This window comes from Nasonia vitripennis, assembly GCF_009193385.2.
Source record: "Nasonia vitripennis strain AsymCx chromosome 4 unlocalized genomic scaffold, Nvit_psr_1.1 chr4_random0005, whole genome shotgun sequence".
Classification (NCBI taxonomy): domain Eukaryota; kingdom Metazoa; phylum Arthropoda; class Insecta; order Hymenoptera; family Pteromalidae; genus Nasonia; species Nasonia vitripennis.
Window position 1 is genome coordinate 1,922,260 of NW_022279640.1, and position 20,098 is coordinate 1,942,357.

At 41.4% G+C, this 20,098-nt stretch overlaps 1 protein-coding gene across 1 annotated transcript in view; it reads left to right on the forward strand.

Annotated features, from left to right (window-relative positions):
- Window positions 1-20,098, forward strand: part of LOC103315901 (protein white) — a 501,432-nt gene that overhangs the window by 136,508 nt on the left and 344,826 nt on the right. The window lies entirely within an intron of this gene.

Here is a 20,098-nt window from a genome sequence, read left to right on the forward strand (position 1 = left end):
CCCGTAACTTTTTGTTAGCATAGGGTTTCGGACAGCTACCTTTTTTCTCTACATTTTACGAAATACCAGGATTCTGAAGGTTTTTTAAAGCGGCGGCCAAGATACAAGATTTATGAAATCATTGCTAAGATTGCTATTAAATCGAAATATCCATTTGCTATTGGATAAGAATGTAACAGTTAGGCGAACAGAAACTACAGCCTCGTCATATGCCACTTTTTGACTTGTGGCTCTCGGGTATAAACCGTTGATTATTGCAATTAGATTCCGCGAAAGTCGATGTTATTCCCACTCCAACATTTGACTCTAATTAATTCTGTACTGATGATAAAAGTATTTATTTCTTTCGCTTGCTTTATGCAAAATGTTTATAATTTTTCTTTTTTTTTTCTGTTTCAGGTAAGTCCAAGTTATATGAAATACTGACGAGCTAGATATATTAGTAAGTTTAGATAAGTGTCATTACAATAATTTTCACCACTTCTTATACACACAAAGACACGCGCGCGATTAGATATCGCTCTGTTCTAACTAGAAGAGAGCGATATCTAATACTACCGGCGCACTTAATGTTATTTTTAACCGTTGTCTTTTATAATAGCCGTCATAAATATTTTGTACAAATTTTGTACGGTTTAACAATCTTAAACAGATTGCGCAAAATTTAAGTTTTAAATGTATTTAGTTTCAAGGCGGGCGATTTCTTATTAAGAGGGGAGACGATGTAGTGAAGCTGGAACGTCGGTAGTAAGTGCACCGGCGAATATTATATCTATTCAGGATTGACTAGGACGTGGAAGCTTGAGAGAGGTAGACAGCGGAGTACTGAAGGCAGGTTTCATTAATGGAACCACATTCTATATGGGATGTTCCGTCAATTCCTGGACAGTACTCGTTCCTCATATCATCTTTTCGGCGTAGTTGAATCGTGATCCGAGCATGAGGTCGATGATGTGTTCATTTAGATAAATGGATATTCGTCGATTATGAGGCAAAACAGAAATAAGCGGCAATGGCGAGACGTACTGTAGACGTAATATCAATCTCTCGTGGCTGAGGCTGAACAACGTACTAATTAAGTGCGAGAGACGTGTATATGTATAAAACAGAATTTTCAATGCATTTGATGATAATAAAAGTAACTTTGCTCAGCACCCATTAACAAGTGGAGTCTTTCATGAAGCTTGGAAAAGGGCTCGTTTGGTGCCTCTCAAAAAGAAATCAATTTCAGCAGCTGTTTCGAACTTCCGTCTAATAAGGTCCTGGAAAAGATAGTACGTGATCAGATCTCGGAACATCTATCTCATCGTTAGGGATCGCCCATAGTGGTTTTTCGTGGGTAGGGGGGGGGGCTGGGTCTTGCCAGCTCAGGAATAGTTTGGGGCTCCTTTACGCGTATATACGGGATAAAATGCTGTCTGGTGAAATTGGGGTGAATTAATTTTGAAGTATCTGCCTTTAAGATGTATCAGAAAATCCGCGTATCTCCTGGGAGTAAAAGCCAATACTCATTCTGAACTTATGGGTGAAAATGAATACGCAGTCGAGCGTTCCGTATTAGATTTTTAAATTTTCTTTGCTTTGACCGGTTCCCCGCATGACTTTAACATTGGCTAAGTCAGCAACCGGCACTTCAATTTTAACAACGATGTGTCCAGTTTGAGGACTTTCATCGACGAGAAGAATAGATTATATCCTGGAGGCGCGTTATATTAGGAATATACAGAGCGTTGGAGTTTCACGATGTACGCCCACGTAAAAATTATAAATAACGTAAAAATCCAGAACTTATGAAGAAGTTCTCATACGACGATTTGGGCCTCATATCATAATTGCGCAGCACTCCTGAAAATCTTCAATTACACGTCCATTTCCGGAGATGAGGGACCCTGCTTTTCATGCGCATTATTATGATGATTTTCAACTTTTTATTAAGATGGAACTCCACTGATTATTACAACTATTTTAAATTCTATTAAATTTTTATGGATTAGAATTTTAATTTATACTTATAAACAGATTTTGATTTGTATATAGAATAAAAAATATTTGACTTTGGTAGAAGTGTCATTTTAAGTGTTCGATGGCTCATTTCATCGAATAACCCATTTTGACAAAAAATGTTCCCTGCGCATAGCTTAATTATGAAAACTTCTAATTCCATGGTTAAAATTTATGGATCAACTATGCAAATAAAAGTTAGTATTTTTAAAACCATAAAACGGTTAATTACAATATTTACTTCTAAATATAATTATAAATTATTAAAAATTGTTGTTAAAAATTGATATATAATATAAAAAATTAATATCATAAAAGAAAATTATGTTTAAGTCACCTACATTATTTTTATTTTAATTAAATAAAATTACTGCAAAAAAGCCTGATTGTGGTAAAAGCCAGTCGGCATGTCTGCTAAATCACAGTCTGAACAAGGAATGGGAAGAATCATGCGCAGTACGGTCGTCTCGTTGCACAAAATTGCTGTTAACCAAGAGATAGCGCGATGTGTACCATTTTGGTATAAAATCAGGGTTATAACATTTAATCTATATTAGAACACGTTATTATAAGCCCGCCGCTGGCTATGTGCTCAAGCACTTGTAACTTCTTCTTCAAATACTTGCACTATTTGAGTTAGACCGGCATGATTGCACCTCGGAGCCGTTTCAGCACGCGGCAAAAGTTTTCTCTATGGAGCATCTTTGGAGCATCTTGCTGAAGACTACGAGGTCGTCGAGGTATATCTCGATTTCCTCGTCCTGCATACCCGCCATCGCCAAGGTCATCGTTCTCGTGAACGTAATTGTTGCTTCTTTCAGGTCTATGGCCATTCTATTAAATTGCAACAATTGATTGCCGTCATTGACTCCGGGCACATAAAATGCCCTCAGATGCGCGGAGTCGGGGTGCATCTCGATTGGTGATATCCTTACTTAGAGTCCGTCACGGTTATGCAATTAGCCGCTTAAGATGCTCGGGAATGTTACTCATGAAGGGCAGCGAGTGGCAGCTGCCCTCCATTTTCTCGTTAAGCGCTCGAAAGTCAGTGACCAATCGGAATCTCTTATTACCTTGTGCGTCTGGTTTTCGAGGAACAATTCTCAGAGAGAACGAGTAATTAGAGTTGGTCATCCAATGATGTTTTGCTCGCCAAGCTTTGTGAGCTCTTTTAGAATGTGCTATTTTATAGCGGGAGGAAAATGGATGCAACATTTCCTAATTTGCTTGATGGATTTTAGCACTATTTTATGCTACAACAAGTGCGTCGCGAGAAACCGATCTCCCTCTAGGCTGAACGCTCCCGTGTACTCCTTCACAATTTTGCCATAGCCATGAAAAACGCGAAAATCAATAAATGCGTCACAAAAAATATGGTGTGCACCAAGGGCTAAGTGGGCCTTTTGACCTGGTGTGGTTGCAGTACTCGTCTTCGGCACGTACTGCAAACTCCACACTCGGTCTAAAAAAGCCCACTTTACGCCCTTGGTACACAATATACTATTTATGCAAAAGATATGAATAGAAATTTGATTAGTTTTGGAAAATTAACTGATAATAATACAATTATCTCGAAAAATAACATTGCTAAAATAATAGATAAAAATAATAAATTAAAAGCTGTTGCCTACAAAGAAAATCAAACATATAAGATGTCAAGTAAATTAAATTTCGAAGAAAAGATAGTAAACAGTGCCGAGTGTAATAATAATAATATTAGTTCTAAGGAAAAATGACGCAGAATATTGGGACATACAAAATTTAGCTATCTAAATACACTGTGTAAACAACAGTTGTTAGAGGGTATTCCAAGGGATCTTGAATCGGAATATATGAAGTGCAAAACTTGTATCGAAAATAAGATGCACAATTACCTGTTCAAAAATTATAGAACAAAAGCAAATGGTATTTTAGATATTATACACACGGATGTGTGCGGTAGTTCTAGAACCGCTGGTATAAATGGAGAGAAATATCTTGTTTCTTTTATTGATGATTATAGCAAGATAGCTAGAGTTTACTGTATTTAAGCAAAAGATGAGATTTTTTATTGCATAATCTAGTATATTAATGAATGTGAAAATTTAACGGGAAAAAGAATAAAAAGACTTCGATGTGACAATGGCAAAGAATATTTGAACAATAGTTTTTATAAATTGGCCAACGAGAAGGGTATTTTTCTGAATAATTGTCCAGCGTATGTACATGAATTAAATCGTACAGCGGAAAGATTTAATAGAACAATAATGGACATGGCGTGTTGTTTATTAGATGAGGCACAAGTAAATAAAAAATATTGGCCCGAAATTAGATGGGCAGCAACGTATTTAAAAAATCGCACATTAGCAAATACACCCGAAAAGAAAACTCCGTATGAAATGTATTATAAAAGCTGAACGTTAAACATTTAAAATTGTACGGGACTACTCCCATACAATTTTAAATGTTTAACGTTCAGCCTTTTACTCTACGGTCTTTATTAGAAAACCAGAACAAAAAAGATCATTTAAATGGGATAAGAAAGCTGATGTGGAAATTTTGATAGGCTATAGCGATGTTGGCTATAGAGTTCTTGTAAATAATCGAATAATAGTTCCGAGACACGTTGATGTCGTTAAAAAACATAAAATGTATAGGTTTTAATGAAACGTTTAATAACATTTATTTTGTATACATAAACGTAGCTTTTATTTCGTTGTTTTTACATGAGTTCAAATACTTAAGTAAGAGTTACAAAGTTGAGCTAGTCTTAAATAAAAACATGCGAGTTGTGCTCATTTCGCGGCATACTTTGCGACTATGTTCGCTCGTGAACTTAGTTCCAAAACCAGACGCCTCGCTCTCACGCTTCTGATCTGCAATAGCAGAACACCACACAGAAAAAAGTTTTCACCTCGAAACCCCGTGTTCGAATAACTGACACGTTGTTTCACCGTGCCGAGCACGGCGATTTGCCATGCTCATTTTCTCCGCGCGCGAAAAGTAGATCCTTACCAATAACACTGTCATACAACGCATGTCGCATCTTGTGCCCCGCCGCACGAGTCGCTCGCAGCGCCACTCTCGGTGGAGGCAAGAGTCGTAACCTGTATTGTATCATGGTTGTATGACAGTGTTATTGGTTAGGATCTACTTTTCGCGTGCGGAGAAAATGAGCACGGCAAATCGCTGTACTCGGCACGGTAAAACAACGTGCCAGTTATTCGAACTCGACGTTTCAAGGTGTAAACTTTTTTCTGTGCAGTTTAATAAAACTCTCTCTTTTGTGAACCCAGTGCCAAAACCAAACGCCTTGCTCCCACGCTTCTGACCTACAATAGCAGAACACCAGTTTAATAAAACTCTCTCTTTTGTTGAGAGATGGGGACAGAGACGCCGAGGACGTCATCACAGACGTCGGACGGCTACAGTAAGCGAGTTACGCTGCCTTGACTCCCGCTGCCCGACAACAACGGAAGGAGAACACGTAGCGACGGCGGTAGTCCGCTGGCGTACCGAACGAGGCGAGAGCGTTGCTGTGCCAGCTTGTCCGAGAGCCGACAGCGCCGTGGTCGCATCTGGTTTACCTCGCGCACTGGAATTCGAGGCTCGGAGACAGACAAAACTTTCATTAGCGGCAAAAAAGGAGAACTAAAATTGATGCTGCTAGACAAGCCCCGCGCAAGTCGGTGGCACCTTGTAATGCGAAGAAAAAGTCGTAAAGTATTGTGAGTGCAGGAGTGAGAGTGAGACGCGAATGATCGCGGTTTGAAACTCGTGCGCTTCGCAAGTTGCAGCCGAGCATGCGCTACGAGAATGGTAGAGGGAGGTAGCTGTGTGTCAGAGACAGAGGATGAGAATCCGAAAACCGCGGCAATGAAACTAGTTACCTCAAATCCCAAAGTAAGATGGATAACCAGAGAATCACGTGAATCACCTCGCGAGTCGGCGCTTCAATCCAAGAAACCATCAGAGCGCAGCTCCTCGAAGAAGACATTGGAACTGGGAACACGGGCCAACAGTGACGGGGATGATAGTTACGATGAAGAGGACACTGAAAGTAGTGATGAAGACGTCGCGGCACGCTGGCACCTTTTGCTGACTTGAAGAAGTCAAAGAAGTCAGCAAAAGGTGCCAGTCGTGACTATGACGATAGCTACAATAGTGTAGACACAGAAAGTGCAGAAGAAACAGTTATAGTACAGAAGTTTCACACTAAGTCGACTAGAAACCCGTCATCAGGTACCATAAAAAGATCCAAAGCTAGAAACTCTCTGACCGATCTGAGCAAGAAGGTCTCGATGAGAAAAACGAGTTCCAGCTTCGGTAGTGAACTCAATCATAAACCGATAACTGAAAACGCTCAGCGTAGACCATCCAAACACCGAACACGAAAGTACAAATTAGAGTGCCAGAGAAATCAATTGCACATCGTGCAGGGGTGGAATATTAAGTTCGAGGAAGAGCCGAGAGACGACCCGGAAGAATACCTGACCAGGTTAATTGACTGCAAGGTCAGTTTAGAGCTCAGTAGCCGGGCGATGCTTGCTATAATACCACACACGCTGTCCAAGAAAGCAAACATTTGGTACCGAACCGAAAAGTCAGACATCTCGTCCTGGAAGGAATTTAAGAAAGCTTTCAGGCAGCAATTCATCTGTGACCTAAACCACAACGATGTAATGGACGAACTGCTCCACCGCACGCAAGGGAAAGGAGAGAAAATCGTGGCATACGTCACAACTTTCCGCTACATCATGAAGAAACCCATGGTACTGAAAGAGTAATTAAGGCTACTAAAGGAAAGATTGCGGCCCGAATACAGGAAAGTAATGAGACGCAAGAAAATAGGGAGCTACTACGATGTCAAGAAGTAAGGATGAAAACTAGAGGAGGATATGGACAACAACGCGAGATACGCTCCATCACCCCCAGTAGAGAAATCAAGAATACCTGTAACAGCGTGGACGCCGATGTCGAAGGCCCGGGTGGCAGACACGGGCGAAGTCGAGGAAGTTGCGGGTCCAGCTTATGTAAAAATATTCTGTACAAATTATATATAGGCTGTATACAGTTGACTGTTAATAGATCATATACAATTCGTATGCAGATTTGAGCATACATAAATTGTATACAGCCTGTATATAAAATTGTTTTTCGTTTTTATTTAAGATAAAAACACGCATCTATCCATACAAAACAGCATAACACTAGCACTTTTCTGGCACTCGCCGCGTATAAATAGTTTCAAAGAAACTATTATATCCAAGGCGAAAGCCTATTGGATTGACCACGAAGGTGCTTTTTTTCAATTGTTGTAATGCTATATTTAATAGAAAGGTTTTTTCATTAATATTCTGCGGTAACTTTGTAGAGAGATAAATTTTGAACAAACCCTTTTGTATTAAAAAATCCCAAACAATTAATAAAAAAAATGTTTCATTTCGAGTCGAAGCCTAATTCACCAAAACTGATCATTCCGTCTGTGCACAGCCCCTGGTGCACATAAGGTATGACCTTCTATTACACAGCATACTTACTGGAACCAACTTTTTCAACTCAAACTCACTATAAACATTGAATATACAATATACTATATGACCACCATACATCTACATCTATATAGGTACACCTGTAGCCCAAATTTGACCTCGAAATCTCATAAAATCCTTAACTGACTTTCTGCCGATCATTCCACCTACTCCGACAAGACCTTGGTTATTTAAACTATTTGTACTTACTCTTCAGCCGAATACGCCCATACGCCTCCGCCACTTTTGCGACATCTGTCGATCCAGCCGAATGGGAGCCTCAAAGGCATTCTGACTTCGAAATCGCATAAAAATCCATAACAGACATTCTGCTGACCATTCCACCTTCTCAGACAGGACGTCAGCTATTCCATCCCTCCGTACTTACTCTTTAACCCAATATCCCCTTACGTCTTTGCAACTTTTGCGATATTTGTCGATTTGGCCGAATGGGAGCCACAAATGCATTCTGACCTCGTAATCGCATAAAAATCCATTACCGACTTTCTGCCGACCATTACACCTACTCAGACGGGACCTCGGTCATTCCAACTATTTGTACTTACTCTTTAGCCCAATATCCCCATACGTCTCTACCACTTTTGTCGATGTGGCCGAATGGCAGCCACAAATGCATTCTGACCTCGTAATCGCATAAAAATCCATTACCGACGTTCTGCCGACCATTCCACCTGCTCAGACGGGACCTCATCCATTCCAACTATTTGTACTTACTCTTTATCCCAATATCCCCATACGTCTTCGCCACTTTTGCGATATCTGTCGATTTGGCCGAATGGGAGCCGTTCTGACCTTCAAATCGCATAAAAATTCTCAATGGATTTTTCGCCGACAATTTCATCCACTGAATCAGGACATCAGCCATCCAAACTATTTCTTCTTACTCTCTTTAACCCAATACCCCTATAAGTCTTCGCCATTTGCGCGATATGTCATGTGTTTAATGCAACCTTAGAAGATAGGCGAGTGCCTCATATGAAAAGCAAAGCGTTTCGCTTTAAGCGATATTTTTATTTATCTCTTTATCAATTTGGTGTACACGGGGAGCAGCTTTCGCCTTTGTAGATCACGAACTCTCTTCGTATAATGCCACGACACTGTTTGTTTAACCGTTCACGTATCGTGTGCGCACTACGGCCTTGCTGCACAGTTTCGGAGGTGAGTCCCCGTGTGTAGAAAACAGAAAGGATTGAGAAGACCATGAGGAGGCACACCGCTATCTTCGTAATAAGTTTGATACCTCCATTACACTTTTTTCTAAATTTTTGCGATGACCTTTTTGGAGTTGCTTCATCTCGGTAGGGATCCTCTGAAAATTAAAAACTAACACAAAGTATCGTACTTATTTGGAAAATTTGTTAAAATAGACATTTAGTGAACGCCAAGACAAATACAAAAAGAGAGGTTAATAGGTTAAAAAAGGAAGTGCAAACTAGTATTATATATTGACCGCTATACGGAAGATTTTAATTCTTATCTGATAAATTTTATGAAGATCCTCTCGAGCACCTCGGCCACATGTATTAGCTCGGATGATGATTTGCGGCAGCACCTGCAGCTTCAGCTCCGACAGGACATGAAAATTTTGAAGACTCAAACACACTATAGTTGTACCGATGTGAATGCGTCTGCCCTGGCCGCATAGCTCCATGAAAAGAATTTTAGATGACAGACAACTTAACATGTGTACAACTTCAGTGTTAGATATTGAAAATTTTCGTAGGCTGTCGCCGCGGGACGCGGGCGCATCCGTAAATCATCATCCGAGTAATACATCTGGCCGATATGCACGAGAAGATTCACATAAAATTCACCAGATAAGTATTTGTATATGAGAATCATTCACATAGCGCTCAATACTAGTTTGCACTTCCTGTTTTAACCTCGGTTTTAACCTATTAACCTCCTTTTTTGTATCTGTCTTGATGCCTTTCCTGACTTCTTTTCGTTCAAGCTTGACGTTCACTAAATGTGTATTTGGAAACCATTTCCAAATAAATACGACACGATACTTTGTGTTATTTTTTAATTTACAGAGGATCGTTACCGAGAGGAAGCCATCTCAAAGAGGTCATCGCAATAAATTTATAAAAAAGTGGATGGAGTTGAGGTATCCCACTTATTTAAAGATTAGTGTCGTGCCTCGTCATCCTAGTCTTCTCAACCCTTTCTGAAGTTTTTTAATGCGCCAAGACTGTGCAGAAAGACGTAGTGCGCACGCGATACGCAAACGGTTGGAGAAACAGTGTGGCATTATACGAAGAGAGTTCGTGATCTACAAAGGCGAAAGCTGCTCCCCGTGTACACCAAGTTGATATTGAGAGATGAATGAAAAAGTGCTAGTATTATGCTTTTTTTATGAATAGATCCGTGTTTTTATCTTAAATAAAAACGAAAAACAATTTTATATACAGGCTGTATACAATTTATGTATACTCAAATCTGCATATAAATTGTGTATGATCTGTTAACAGTCAACTGTATACAGCTTATATATGTATAATTTGTCCAGAAGTCCAAGTTGCCATTACATCAGACACGTCGTCCACGCCTCAAACATACAACTATAACGCAGCCATGGATAATCGGAGCAATTGGCAATCAAATACGGGCAATGCGACAGTGCACACGTTTGCGGAACAGATACTAGCTGTCAATGCCAGGAATGCCACATCAGCAACGCCGCAGAGACCAACGACTAATGAAGAATCGCAGTTCTACGGAGCTTGTTATCGTTGCTAGAAAGTAGGCTATCGAGCATGACAATGTCCGAGGATGGAATGTTTTGCGTGTAGACAAAAGGTCATCGGTCATCAGACTGCCCTAACGCTACGAGAAACCCGTTGCAGTGCCAAGTTTGTGGCCGTAGAGGTTCAGTCTTTAACAACTGTATGAACTACCTACCGATCAGACTGATATTGGGAAACGGACAAGCGGGTGTAGCTCAGGGGCCGATCCACTCGCATCTCTCCAGTTCCAGACTACAGATCTCAGTAGGTAAAACTGTCGATCTGGCCGTTCTCGTGGGAGACTGCACGACAGTTGTGGGAAGGACGGGTAGTGGACAGTCGCAACTAGATCCTCCTGCAGAAAAGTTGACAGAGAAAGGAACGGGTGCGAACGCTGACAGTAACTGTCGGCCGAACATCATAAAAGAAATAGCTCGAGAATTCAAGGCGATTGTTAGTGCTAGGGGTAATAAACAAACGACGGGTAATAAAAGAATAGGAAGTAATTTAGAGCCAGACTCTTAAAGGAATGAGTGGCTGAACGAGACAAAACTCATTAAGCCGAAGACAGAAGCTAGCGCTATCATAGGCTGGCCGTCTAGCAGTGAGGAAGAAGATGTGGGAATGAAATTCAAAAACGCTAGTACCATCATGGGCTGGCCATCAAGTAGTGAGGAGGACGATAATAGGACAAAGGTAACAGGCACCTTATTATTGTCAAATTTTGGCTGTTCATTAAAGTCAGTAGTCCGGCCAGACTCGAGTAGTGACACCGAAACGAATTCAGACGCAGAGATCAAGGAAGGAAAAAGAAGAGGATTTACTGTGGACCCCCACCGGAATCACCAGCCCTCGTCGAAGCGTCGGAACTAATAGAAGAACCGCAAGTTCTCGAAAAAAGACAAAAGATACTGAACTTGATAGAACTAGAAGATGATGTTATCAGACTCAAAAAAATTAAGATAGCAGTGGATACTCTGCTGGAAGAACAGACTAACATCGAAAAAATGAGAAGCCCAGAGGAGAAATCGCCCAATAATCTCGCGGCACAGTTAATGGATCAGACGGAATCAGAAACCGAGGTGGCAGGAGCTATGGCAGACAACAAAGACTATATACAAGTAGTTTTGGGCGGAGTGGCGTACCAAACACTTTTTGACCCGGGAACCATGATCACCCTTGTCGGACCAACAATAGCGGAACGTTTCAAAAATAGATTGACTGATGTCAAAGCCTCAATCTAGACTATCACAGGACGGTTATCACCAATTCTTGGATACTTGAAGCTGAAATTCGAGTTTGACGGCATAAACTCCACTATCATGGCCCGCGTGATCAAAGAAGTCAAACCTGACCTAGTGATCGAAAAATACATCTGTGAAGCTTTCAAAATTGATACGGATCACCGATGTTGGTGGCGGGAAAATGGAGGAAAATGGAGAAAATATTAATAGCCAGAATCTCCCACAAAGTGCTCAGGTGTTTGCTGAATGCGCGGGCATATGATGAGCGAAGACAAATCGAGTTACTTGTGGATCAGATTCTCCCCGAATACTCACCAGATGTCCTGGGATTCACTGATCTCACTGAACATCATATCCAACTAATCCGAAATACACCAGTGAGACAGAAATTTCGCAGGTCACCGAAGAAAATTGAGGCCAAGAACTAAAGAAATAGAACGACTTGGAATCATCGAAAGGTCAGCCAGCAACTTCGTCAGCCAACCAGTACTCGTGCCAAAGGAAGGAGCAGAAGAGAGGTTATGTGTAGACTTCACAGGCGTCAATGACCTGACGAAGAAAGACTGCTATCCCCTCCCTCAGATGGACACCATACTAGACGGATTGAGGAGCGCAAGATATCTGAATAAAATTTATTTGAGGTAAGCCTACGTCCAAGTTAAAATGGAGGAAAGTAGTAAGAAGTATACGGCGTTTGCGCTCCTGGGATATGGGTTGTGGCAGTTCACCAGAATGCCCTTCGGTCTCATCAACGCACTGATGACCCTGTAAAGGCTGGTAGACACTCTTTTTGGGTCTGATGTAGCTCCAAATGTATTTGGATACTTGGACGACATAGTGACATAGGAAAACTAGTTGGGGCTGGCCTGACCATTAACCCGAGGAAGTGCAGCTTTTTGTCAGAGAAATCAAGTACCTTGGATTCATTCCAGACGGAGAGGGATTGCGGACAGACCCAGCCAAGATAGCACCAGTACTTAATTGTCCAGCGCCGAGAAACGTTATAAAATTGCGGAATTGCGATCTTGGGAAAGGTTGGTTAGTACTCGAGATTGATGCCAGACCACTCGGAGATCAAAATTCCCCTGGTAAAGTTGCTACGAACAGGTCAGACCTGGAGTTGGGACTATGAGCAACGGAAAGCTTTCGAAAAACTAAAAAAAGCACTTACCCAAGCTGCAGTTTTAACTCGGTCGGACTTCACGAAGCCCTTTTGTGTCCAGTGCGATGCCAGTAACTATGCCATAGGAGCAGTACTAACACAGGAATTCAAGGACGGTGAGCATCCCATCGTATACATCAGCAGAGTATTGACGGCGGTGGAGCGGAGTTACACGATAACGGAACGGCAGTGCTTGGCACTGGTCTGGGCTATAAAGAAATTACGGCCGTACGTGGAAGAATACCACTTCATGGTGATCACAGACCACAGTGCACTGTGCTGGTTACTATCGCTCAAAGAACCAACCGGACCACTCGTTAGATGGGCCCTCGAGATACAGCAATGGGACTTTGATATTGTGCACCGAAAGGGCGCAAACCATCAGGTCCCAAATGCTTTATCGAGAATGCTCGAATTAGAAGTAGCAGATGTAGAGGAGATCTTGGATCCCTGATACTTGCGCAGACGGAAGGAAGTGGAAGAAACCCCTAATTCCCGGAGTAGCGACTAGAGAATTTCCAATTTTATCGCTACAAACAAGACCCTCTACTAGACCCTATCGCCAACAAGAAAGGCTAGAAATTAGTGGTACCGGAAGATCACCGGGAAAGAGTCCTACAAACAGCACACAGTGCTCTCATCGCTGGTCACCTGAGATTGAGAAGACGTATGATAGAGTTGCGACAGAATATTTCTGGCCAGGGACGTATCATGATGTTTGCAGGTTAGTGAACTCTTGCCAGATTTGCCAGCAATACAAAGTATCGCAGTAGAGCCCTCAAGGACTGATAGGGAAAAGGTTTGTGGAACGGCCATGGGCAGTAGTGGCAGCAGACTTGATGGAATTTCCTAGGAACAAGAATCAGAATAAATACATCCTCGTGTTCCAGGACCTGTTCACGCGGTGGATCGAAGTCAAGCCTCTGCGGAAAGGAGACGGGAAATCCGTAGCCAAGGCCTTCGAGGAACTGGTGCTGTTTCGCTGGGAGACGCCAGAATACTTTTTACCCGACAAAGAGACAGAGTTTGTGAATAAACATCTCGCGGAAACCCTCAAGGAATACGGAGTTACCCATGTCATTACTCCGCCTTACCATCCACAAGCTAACCCGGTCGAGCGAAGTAATCGAACGTTGAAGATCATGATCGCGGCCTTCGTCAAATCAGATCACCGCGACTGGGACAAACATCTACCAGAATTCTACCACGCAATGAATACAGCCATCCAGTCCACCCTTAGGACCTCGCCAGCGTTCTAGAATCACGACAGATACCCGAACCATGTCAAAAGCTTACGCAGAGAGGTCGTAATAGGGCAACCAAAAATCAGCTTAGACCCATTAGTTTGGGAAGATCGTATGAAAAGACTTGATGCCCTCAGAGAACTCGTAGTCAAGTTTATTGATGACGCACGGAAAAAGCAAGGCAAGTAATATAATCGGGGTCGGAAAGTCGCATCTTGAGTGAGAAGTGAAAGAACACACAATCTATCAAAAGCCGCCGAGAAATTTTCTGCTAAACAGGCCCCCCAAATTCGAGGGACCCTATACAATTGTGAAATAGAAATCCCCTACGGTTTATATACTGGAAGAGGGTGAGGGTAAGGGTCGGAAAATCTCAAAGATGCATGCCATGGATCTCAAATGGTACGTCCCACCTCTCAAGACCTCACACCCGAACTCTAATTCCCCTCCTTAGTAGTAAATCTGGAATTGGTGATGGTAATTAAATTTAGAATTGTGTTTGTCTTTAGGTTAACCATATAGCATAAACTAATAAAAGGGGTTGAGAGCACCGGGAACCGTCTGTCGGCAAGCCCACCACGACGCCCTTAAGAATCACCACCCACGGCTGCCAGCTTTGCGGCCAGGACTGGGCGGACGGAAGAGGAGAGCCAGGAGGCACGAGAGAGTCGGGAGGATCAAGAGGAACTACGACGCTGGATGGGCGACGAAATGAGCGTGGAATTCTCTAGCTAGGTCGAAGAGCCCGTTCTCGATACGGGGCGTTCACCTCCACGGCCGTTCCCTATCCATGAGTCAAGAGCCGGACCGGAAGGAAACGAAGGCACCTCAGCTTTCGTCGAGACACCATTCCAAGAGGCAGATCTACCTCCTTAATACCAGCTCAATTTCATCCCCGTTGAACGAAGCGTCAACGAAGGTCCCTTGCCTGGAAATTAGGAATGGGGGAAAAGAAATTCCGATTTCTCCAACTGACAGACGCTGAGAGCCCCCGCCAGTCACCATCTCCTGACAGATCCAGAAGAAGCGCTCGAGACAAGCGCCGTTGCGGGCCTACACAACTAAATATGGATGATTTCGAATCCCTTTTGGTCACCATCCAAAGATCCCCATCATCGGCAAACGTCCCCGTCCACCAAGAGAGTGGTGTACCAGGGAAGTCATCGAGGTCGCAATCTCGCCGCAGATCCGGGACTCCGCTGAAGATTAAAAGAAATTGGCTGAAGTTCGGGAATCTAGACCCTATTCCTACTGACATGACGCTCGACCCATCCCCATACGCTTGTTTCGGTGGCTAGAAATAAGGACACTCAGTGTTCGCTTGCCCTGACCCTAGAAAATATAAGTTCTGTTTCAATTGCGGCTGGAGAGGGGTCGTAATATGACCGAGTGCCCGAGATGCGAAGAGCGTCATCAAGAGTTCCTGGCGGAGAACCAGAAGAAGCAGTCTCGATCGAGCGGATAGCAGCAGAAGACCTCTAAGAGTCCAACTCGTGCCCATAGTCTCTCGATTAGATGGGCAGAACCTATGTCAGACGCCAGAGTGAGGGGATGACGCTCAGCTGGAAGAAGAACGATTCCCTCTGTTTAATCACCATCCATATGACGCCTCTCCAACGACTCCGGCTCAACCACCAAGAACACGAGACTTATCTCCATTGCCACGCAGGTGCTCCACCCATCAATCGATCGCACGCCGATCTCCACAAGCCATACCGTATCCAAGTAAAAGCAGACGAGGAGGAGGGGCAGATACACCAGCCTCTTCGTCCTCACCCTAGAGCGTGAAGACCGTACCCCTGGAGCACTAGGGGCGGTGTCAGAGACGCTCAGATTGATGGAGGAGCTAAAACTCCTGCCATTCGACCTAAGAGAGGCCATCCTCAGGAGGACCTTCGGCGAACCGCAGGAGCGACCTTCACGTAGCAGTAGTCGTAGAAGGGATTAAGTCACCAGGGAAATAGTGGTCAGAATAGAGTCAGTAAGTTTGTGAACAGAAATTTAACCAGGAGAAGCCGCAGCTTATAGCGGAACAAGAAGTAAGTTTATCCCCATTATCTTTTTCTTCTCTCTATAATTTCACGTAATTAAGTTCCGTAATCATCTAAGTATCAGGATTCCCCGGATCAGGCGAGGGAGCGAGGCGAGGTTTTGGCATCACGGCATATACTGCTTTGGTCAACCAAGAAGTACACAGGGGTACTTCAAGTTTAGGAAGCAGGTACGACGAAGTTTGCTTGTGAATCCTGCAGTGCCAAAACTAGACGCCTTGCTCCCACGCTTCTGACCTGCAATGGAAGAACACCAGTTTAATAAAACTCTCTCTTTTGTTGAGAGATCGGGACAGAGACGCCAAGGACGTCATTACAGCCGTTGCTACAGGAGCAGACGACCCAACGAGCATCTTGGCTGACCAGCGCATTACCACACAGAAGCGAGTTACGCTCCCTCGACTTTCGCCGCCCGACAACAACGGAAGAGAACACGTGACGACGTCGGTAGTCCACCGGCGTACCAAGCGAGGCGAGAGCGCTGTTGTGCCAGCTTGACCGAGAGCCGACAGCGCCGTGCTCGCATCTGGCTTACATCTTGCACTGGAATTCGAGGCTCGGAGACGGGCAAAACTTTCGTTAGCAGCAAAAGAGGAAAACTAAAATCAATGGTGATCAGGAGTGAGAATGCGACGCGAATGATCGCGGTTTTAAACTCGCGCGCTTCGCGAGTTGCGGCCGAGGCCCTCGCGGCGGAGAGTCGAGAGAGAATCGCCCACTTTGGTTAGAATAGTACGACAAAAAGTATCAAGAAAAGCAGCCCTCTGCGTGAATAACATTTCGCAATCGTTTCTTTTCGGAAGTATGTTTTTTTAGAGTAGGAGGCACACCAGAACGGGAGGACGAGGCGTTGTGGATCGACAGTGGGAAGAAAGGTGAAATGTGAATATTATAAAATCGCGGCGTGGTGATCAGGGTTCGGACGGGTAGCGCTCCGAGAGTGTTGAGTGAAAGTGTGCGTTGTAGGCGTTATTGTAAGTCGTGGCCTGAGTAATAATAATAGAATCAGGGTAACCTTCGCCGAATTCATTGTGTACTCCATACTCTCATAATCTGATATTCCCGATTTCGGTATCGTTGGTGATCTCCCTCTTTTGAGAATAAAGGTCTCAGTCGCGGCTCGCGGAAAAAGTAGTCTGGCGCCTCTTATAAATTCGACTACGTAATAACAATATTGAGAGTTGTTTGTGGTGGAGATTTCGGGATTGCGGTCCTGGACAACGATTTCAAGGCCTAAACTACCACATCACAATTTTGGGTTTTCCTACTCTTTGTTAGAAAATATGAATTGTACCTGTTTTCGTGCAGAGGCACAATATAGTGTTTCAAAAGGTTCAACATTAAAAAATGTACGAAGATTTCGTTTTGTAATAAGTAAGTACCTATACAAGACCTAATATTTTTTCCTCATACGATAATGTTGTAAATTATAATAAAAAATTTACCTTTCTTCCGATTTTGCAGCCATGGGAGAGATTCAACAACCTCTTTTCTTTGGTCATTATAATTAAATAGAATTTCTTCACCTACACTAATGTTTGACAAAGCATGGAAAACTAGACGAGGAATACCATCTACTGAATGCACTACGACATTAGCATTGCCTTCAAATGAATAGTTTATTAACCTTCCCCAGTGAGGTGATTCACAGGTTGCATCAATGCTGTAAATGAAAAAAAAAAATTAATTAATTAATCATGTTCAGATGTTTTCTTTTCTTTCGATAATATTTGCTGATGATCTCTCTCTCTCTCTCTCTCTCTCTCTCTCTCTCTCTCTCTCTCACTCTCTCTCTCCACTTTCATTTTTGAAAAAAATTTGATATAAAAAATACTTACCATAAATGTTCATCTCGAAAGCGAAAAAAATACAAGTATTCAGTCGCCTCCACCTGTTTCGCCTGCCGCGCAGGGATTAACTCTCCGACATATTCTATTATAAAATCTCCTTTTTTAAATTCTTTTGTGGCAAATAAAGATCGCCCTTTATTATCTAAATTCCTGACTTCTAAACCGTCTTGACAGAACGATTTTATTTTTTCAACAATTTGCTCAACATACTTTTTGAACTTTTTTTTAAATTTTCGTTCTGAAAAATATTTTAACCATTAATTGCGCAGTATAAAATAAACTTATAATATAAAATAAACATGCATAATAAATATCAAAATAGTTCTCATGGTACGCGACACAAGGTTCATTTCTCTTGAAATCCATTATATGACATATAATTTGAAAATCTTACAATTTACAATATACCAACAATAAAAATAAATATAGCAGCCTAATGGAATTAAAATTTTGGATTATCCCTGGTAGGAAAATAAGCTAACCAGCTGGTTGACTTAATAATGCTAAACTAATACCAGAAGCTAAAAATTAACTATCACTTTAAGAGCTTGCAAATTAAGAAGTGGCCAATGATTGCTTTTATTATAATTTTCATTCTTATTATGGTATATGTACATCAAATTCTCTTTAATAATTCTTTTTGTACGCAGATCTTTAAATAAACAATAAAACAATATTTTGTATGCTCATTACTTATACGTTAATTCGAAAATATAAGCAAGATAATTTTACGAGTTATTGAGTCGTAGTAATAGATATATAGTCGAGAGTAGCACCTATATAGTCCGGGAGCTGGGTACCTTCCCGTGTGTACGGAGAGGTCCAGTCATGAAACAAGGTTTTTCTTATGTATTTTGATCCGTAGAATCCGAATCCGTTGGTTAAAATTCACACAAAATGGTAGATTTTTAGTTATACGCCATTGTTTGAACAAATTTTAAAAAAGTCGTTTTTTCGTTTCTGACAAAGTCGGGTGATGCGCCTATCAAAATACCGTTTGTTTATATAAATAATGTACATTAATTTTCGATGATGATGCGATTGATAACTTGAAAAAGAAAACCCCAATTAAAAATTCAAAAAACTATAGTTCGTTTCATAGTTTTCAACCATCGATGTTAGTGAAAATTCACAAAAATCGAACTTAAAACGGTCATAACTTTTAAAATATGGGATTTAGAGAAAAATTGTATTGATGATTTTCATCTTAAAATTTCCCAAATTAACAGAAAAAACTTTGTCGGAAACGAAAAAACGCCTTTTTTAAAATTTGTTTAAACATTGGCGAATATTATAAATCTACAATTTTGTGCGAATTTTGACCAACGGATTCGGATTCTACGGGTCAAAATACATAAGAAAAACCTTGTTTCATGACTGGATCTCACCGTGCATACGGAAAGGTACCCAGCTCCCGGACTAATAACAGCGAAATAGAGAGAAGAAATTAAAAAATCAGTTGTAGGTAAATATACAATATAATAAACATTGTAATTTATTAACAAATTTAAAAAATAGTTATTTCGTTTATTTTCTTATATTATTAAAATCTTTCCACAATAATTTGATGAATCGAACCAAGTACAGCAAGTTTGGATGTTTTTGAGGTTATGGCATACAATTTATGGCATGCATGACTTTAAAATTATTTTATTATTGATGACGTTAGTAGCTAACGGAGACCTAAAGTATTAATGTAATGTAAGCTAATTCTCCAAATATTAGCTAATTGTAAGCTCAAAAAGATTTCACTTTTCTACCAGGGATTGTATCTTTAAAAAAGCTTAGCGATATTCAACTTTTTCGCCTGCAATATAATGGGTCCAAACAAACTAAGTAAAATTTTCTTTCTATTTTAAGTAAGAACTTTTAGAGCTGAATATTTTGTCTTTTGATGTCAATATTTAACAACATATAGCGAATACTTAATTGAACATTTATTTAAAGCTTTACCGACATTTAAGAAATTAAAACATTTAGAGAAATACCTTAACCACTACTTAATATTAAAAGTGATTACATACCATTCAATTTGATTATCTGAACCGATATTCTTCTCTGATCACATGTATCCATTTCATAACCGGGAATGCTAAAACAAAATAAAATATTAATCATATTTGTATTGTATAAACTATGTCATTTTACTTGAAGATATATTGTGTTATGTGTGTTTCTCCCTCTAGAGCAAGCTTTGTGGTCGTATGGTCCATCTGGATGGTACATCCCGAAACGGGCATGAGAATCCGTGACAACGCTTGTATATTTTTTTTAATTTAATGTTCA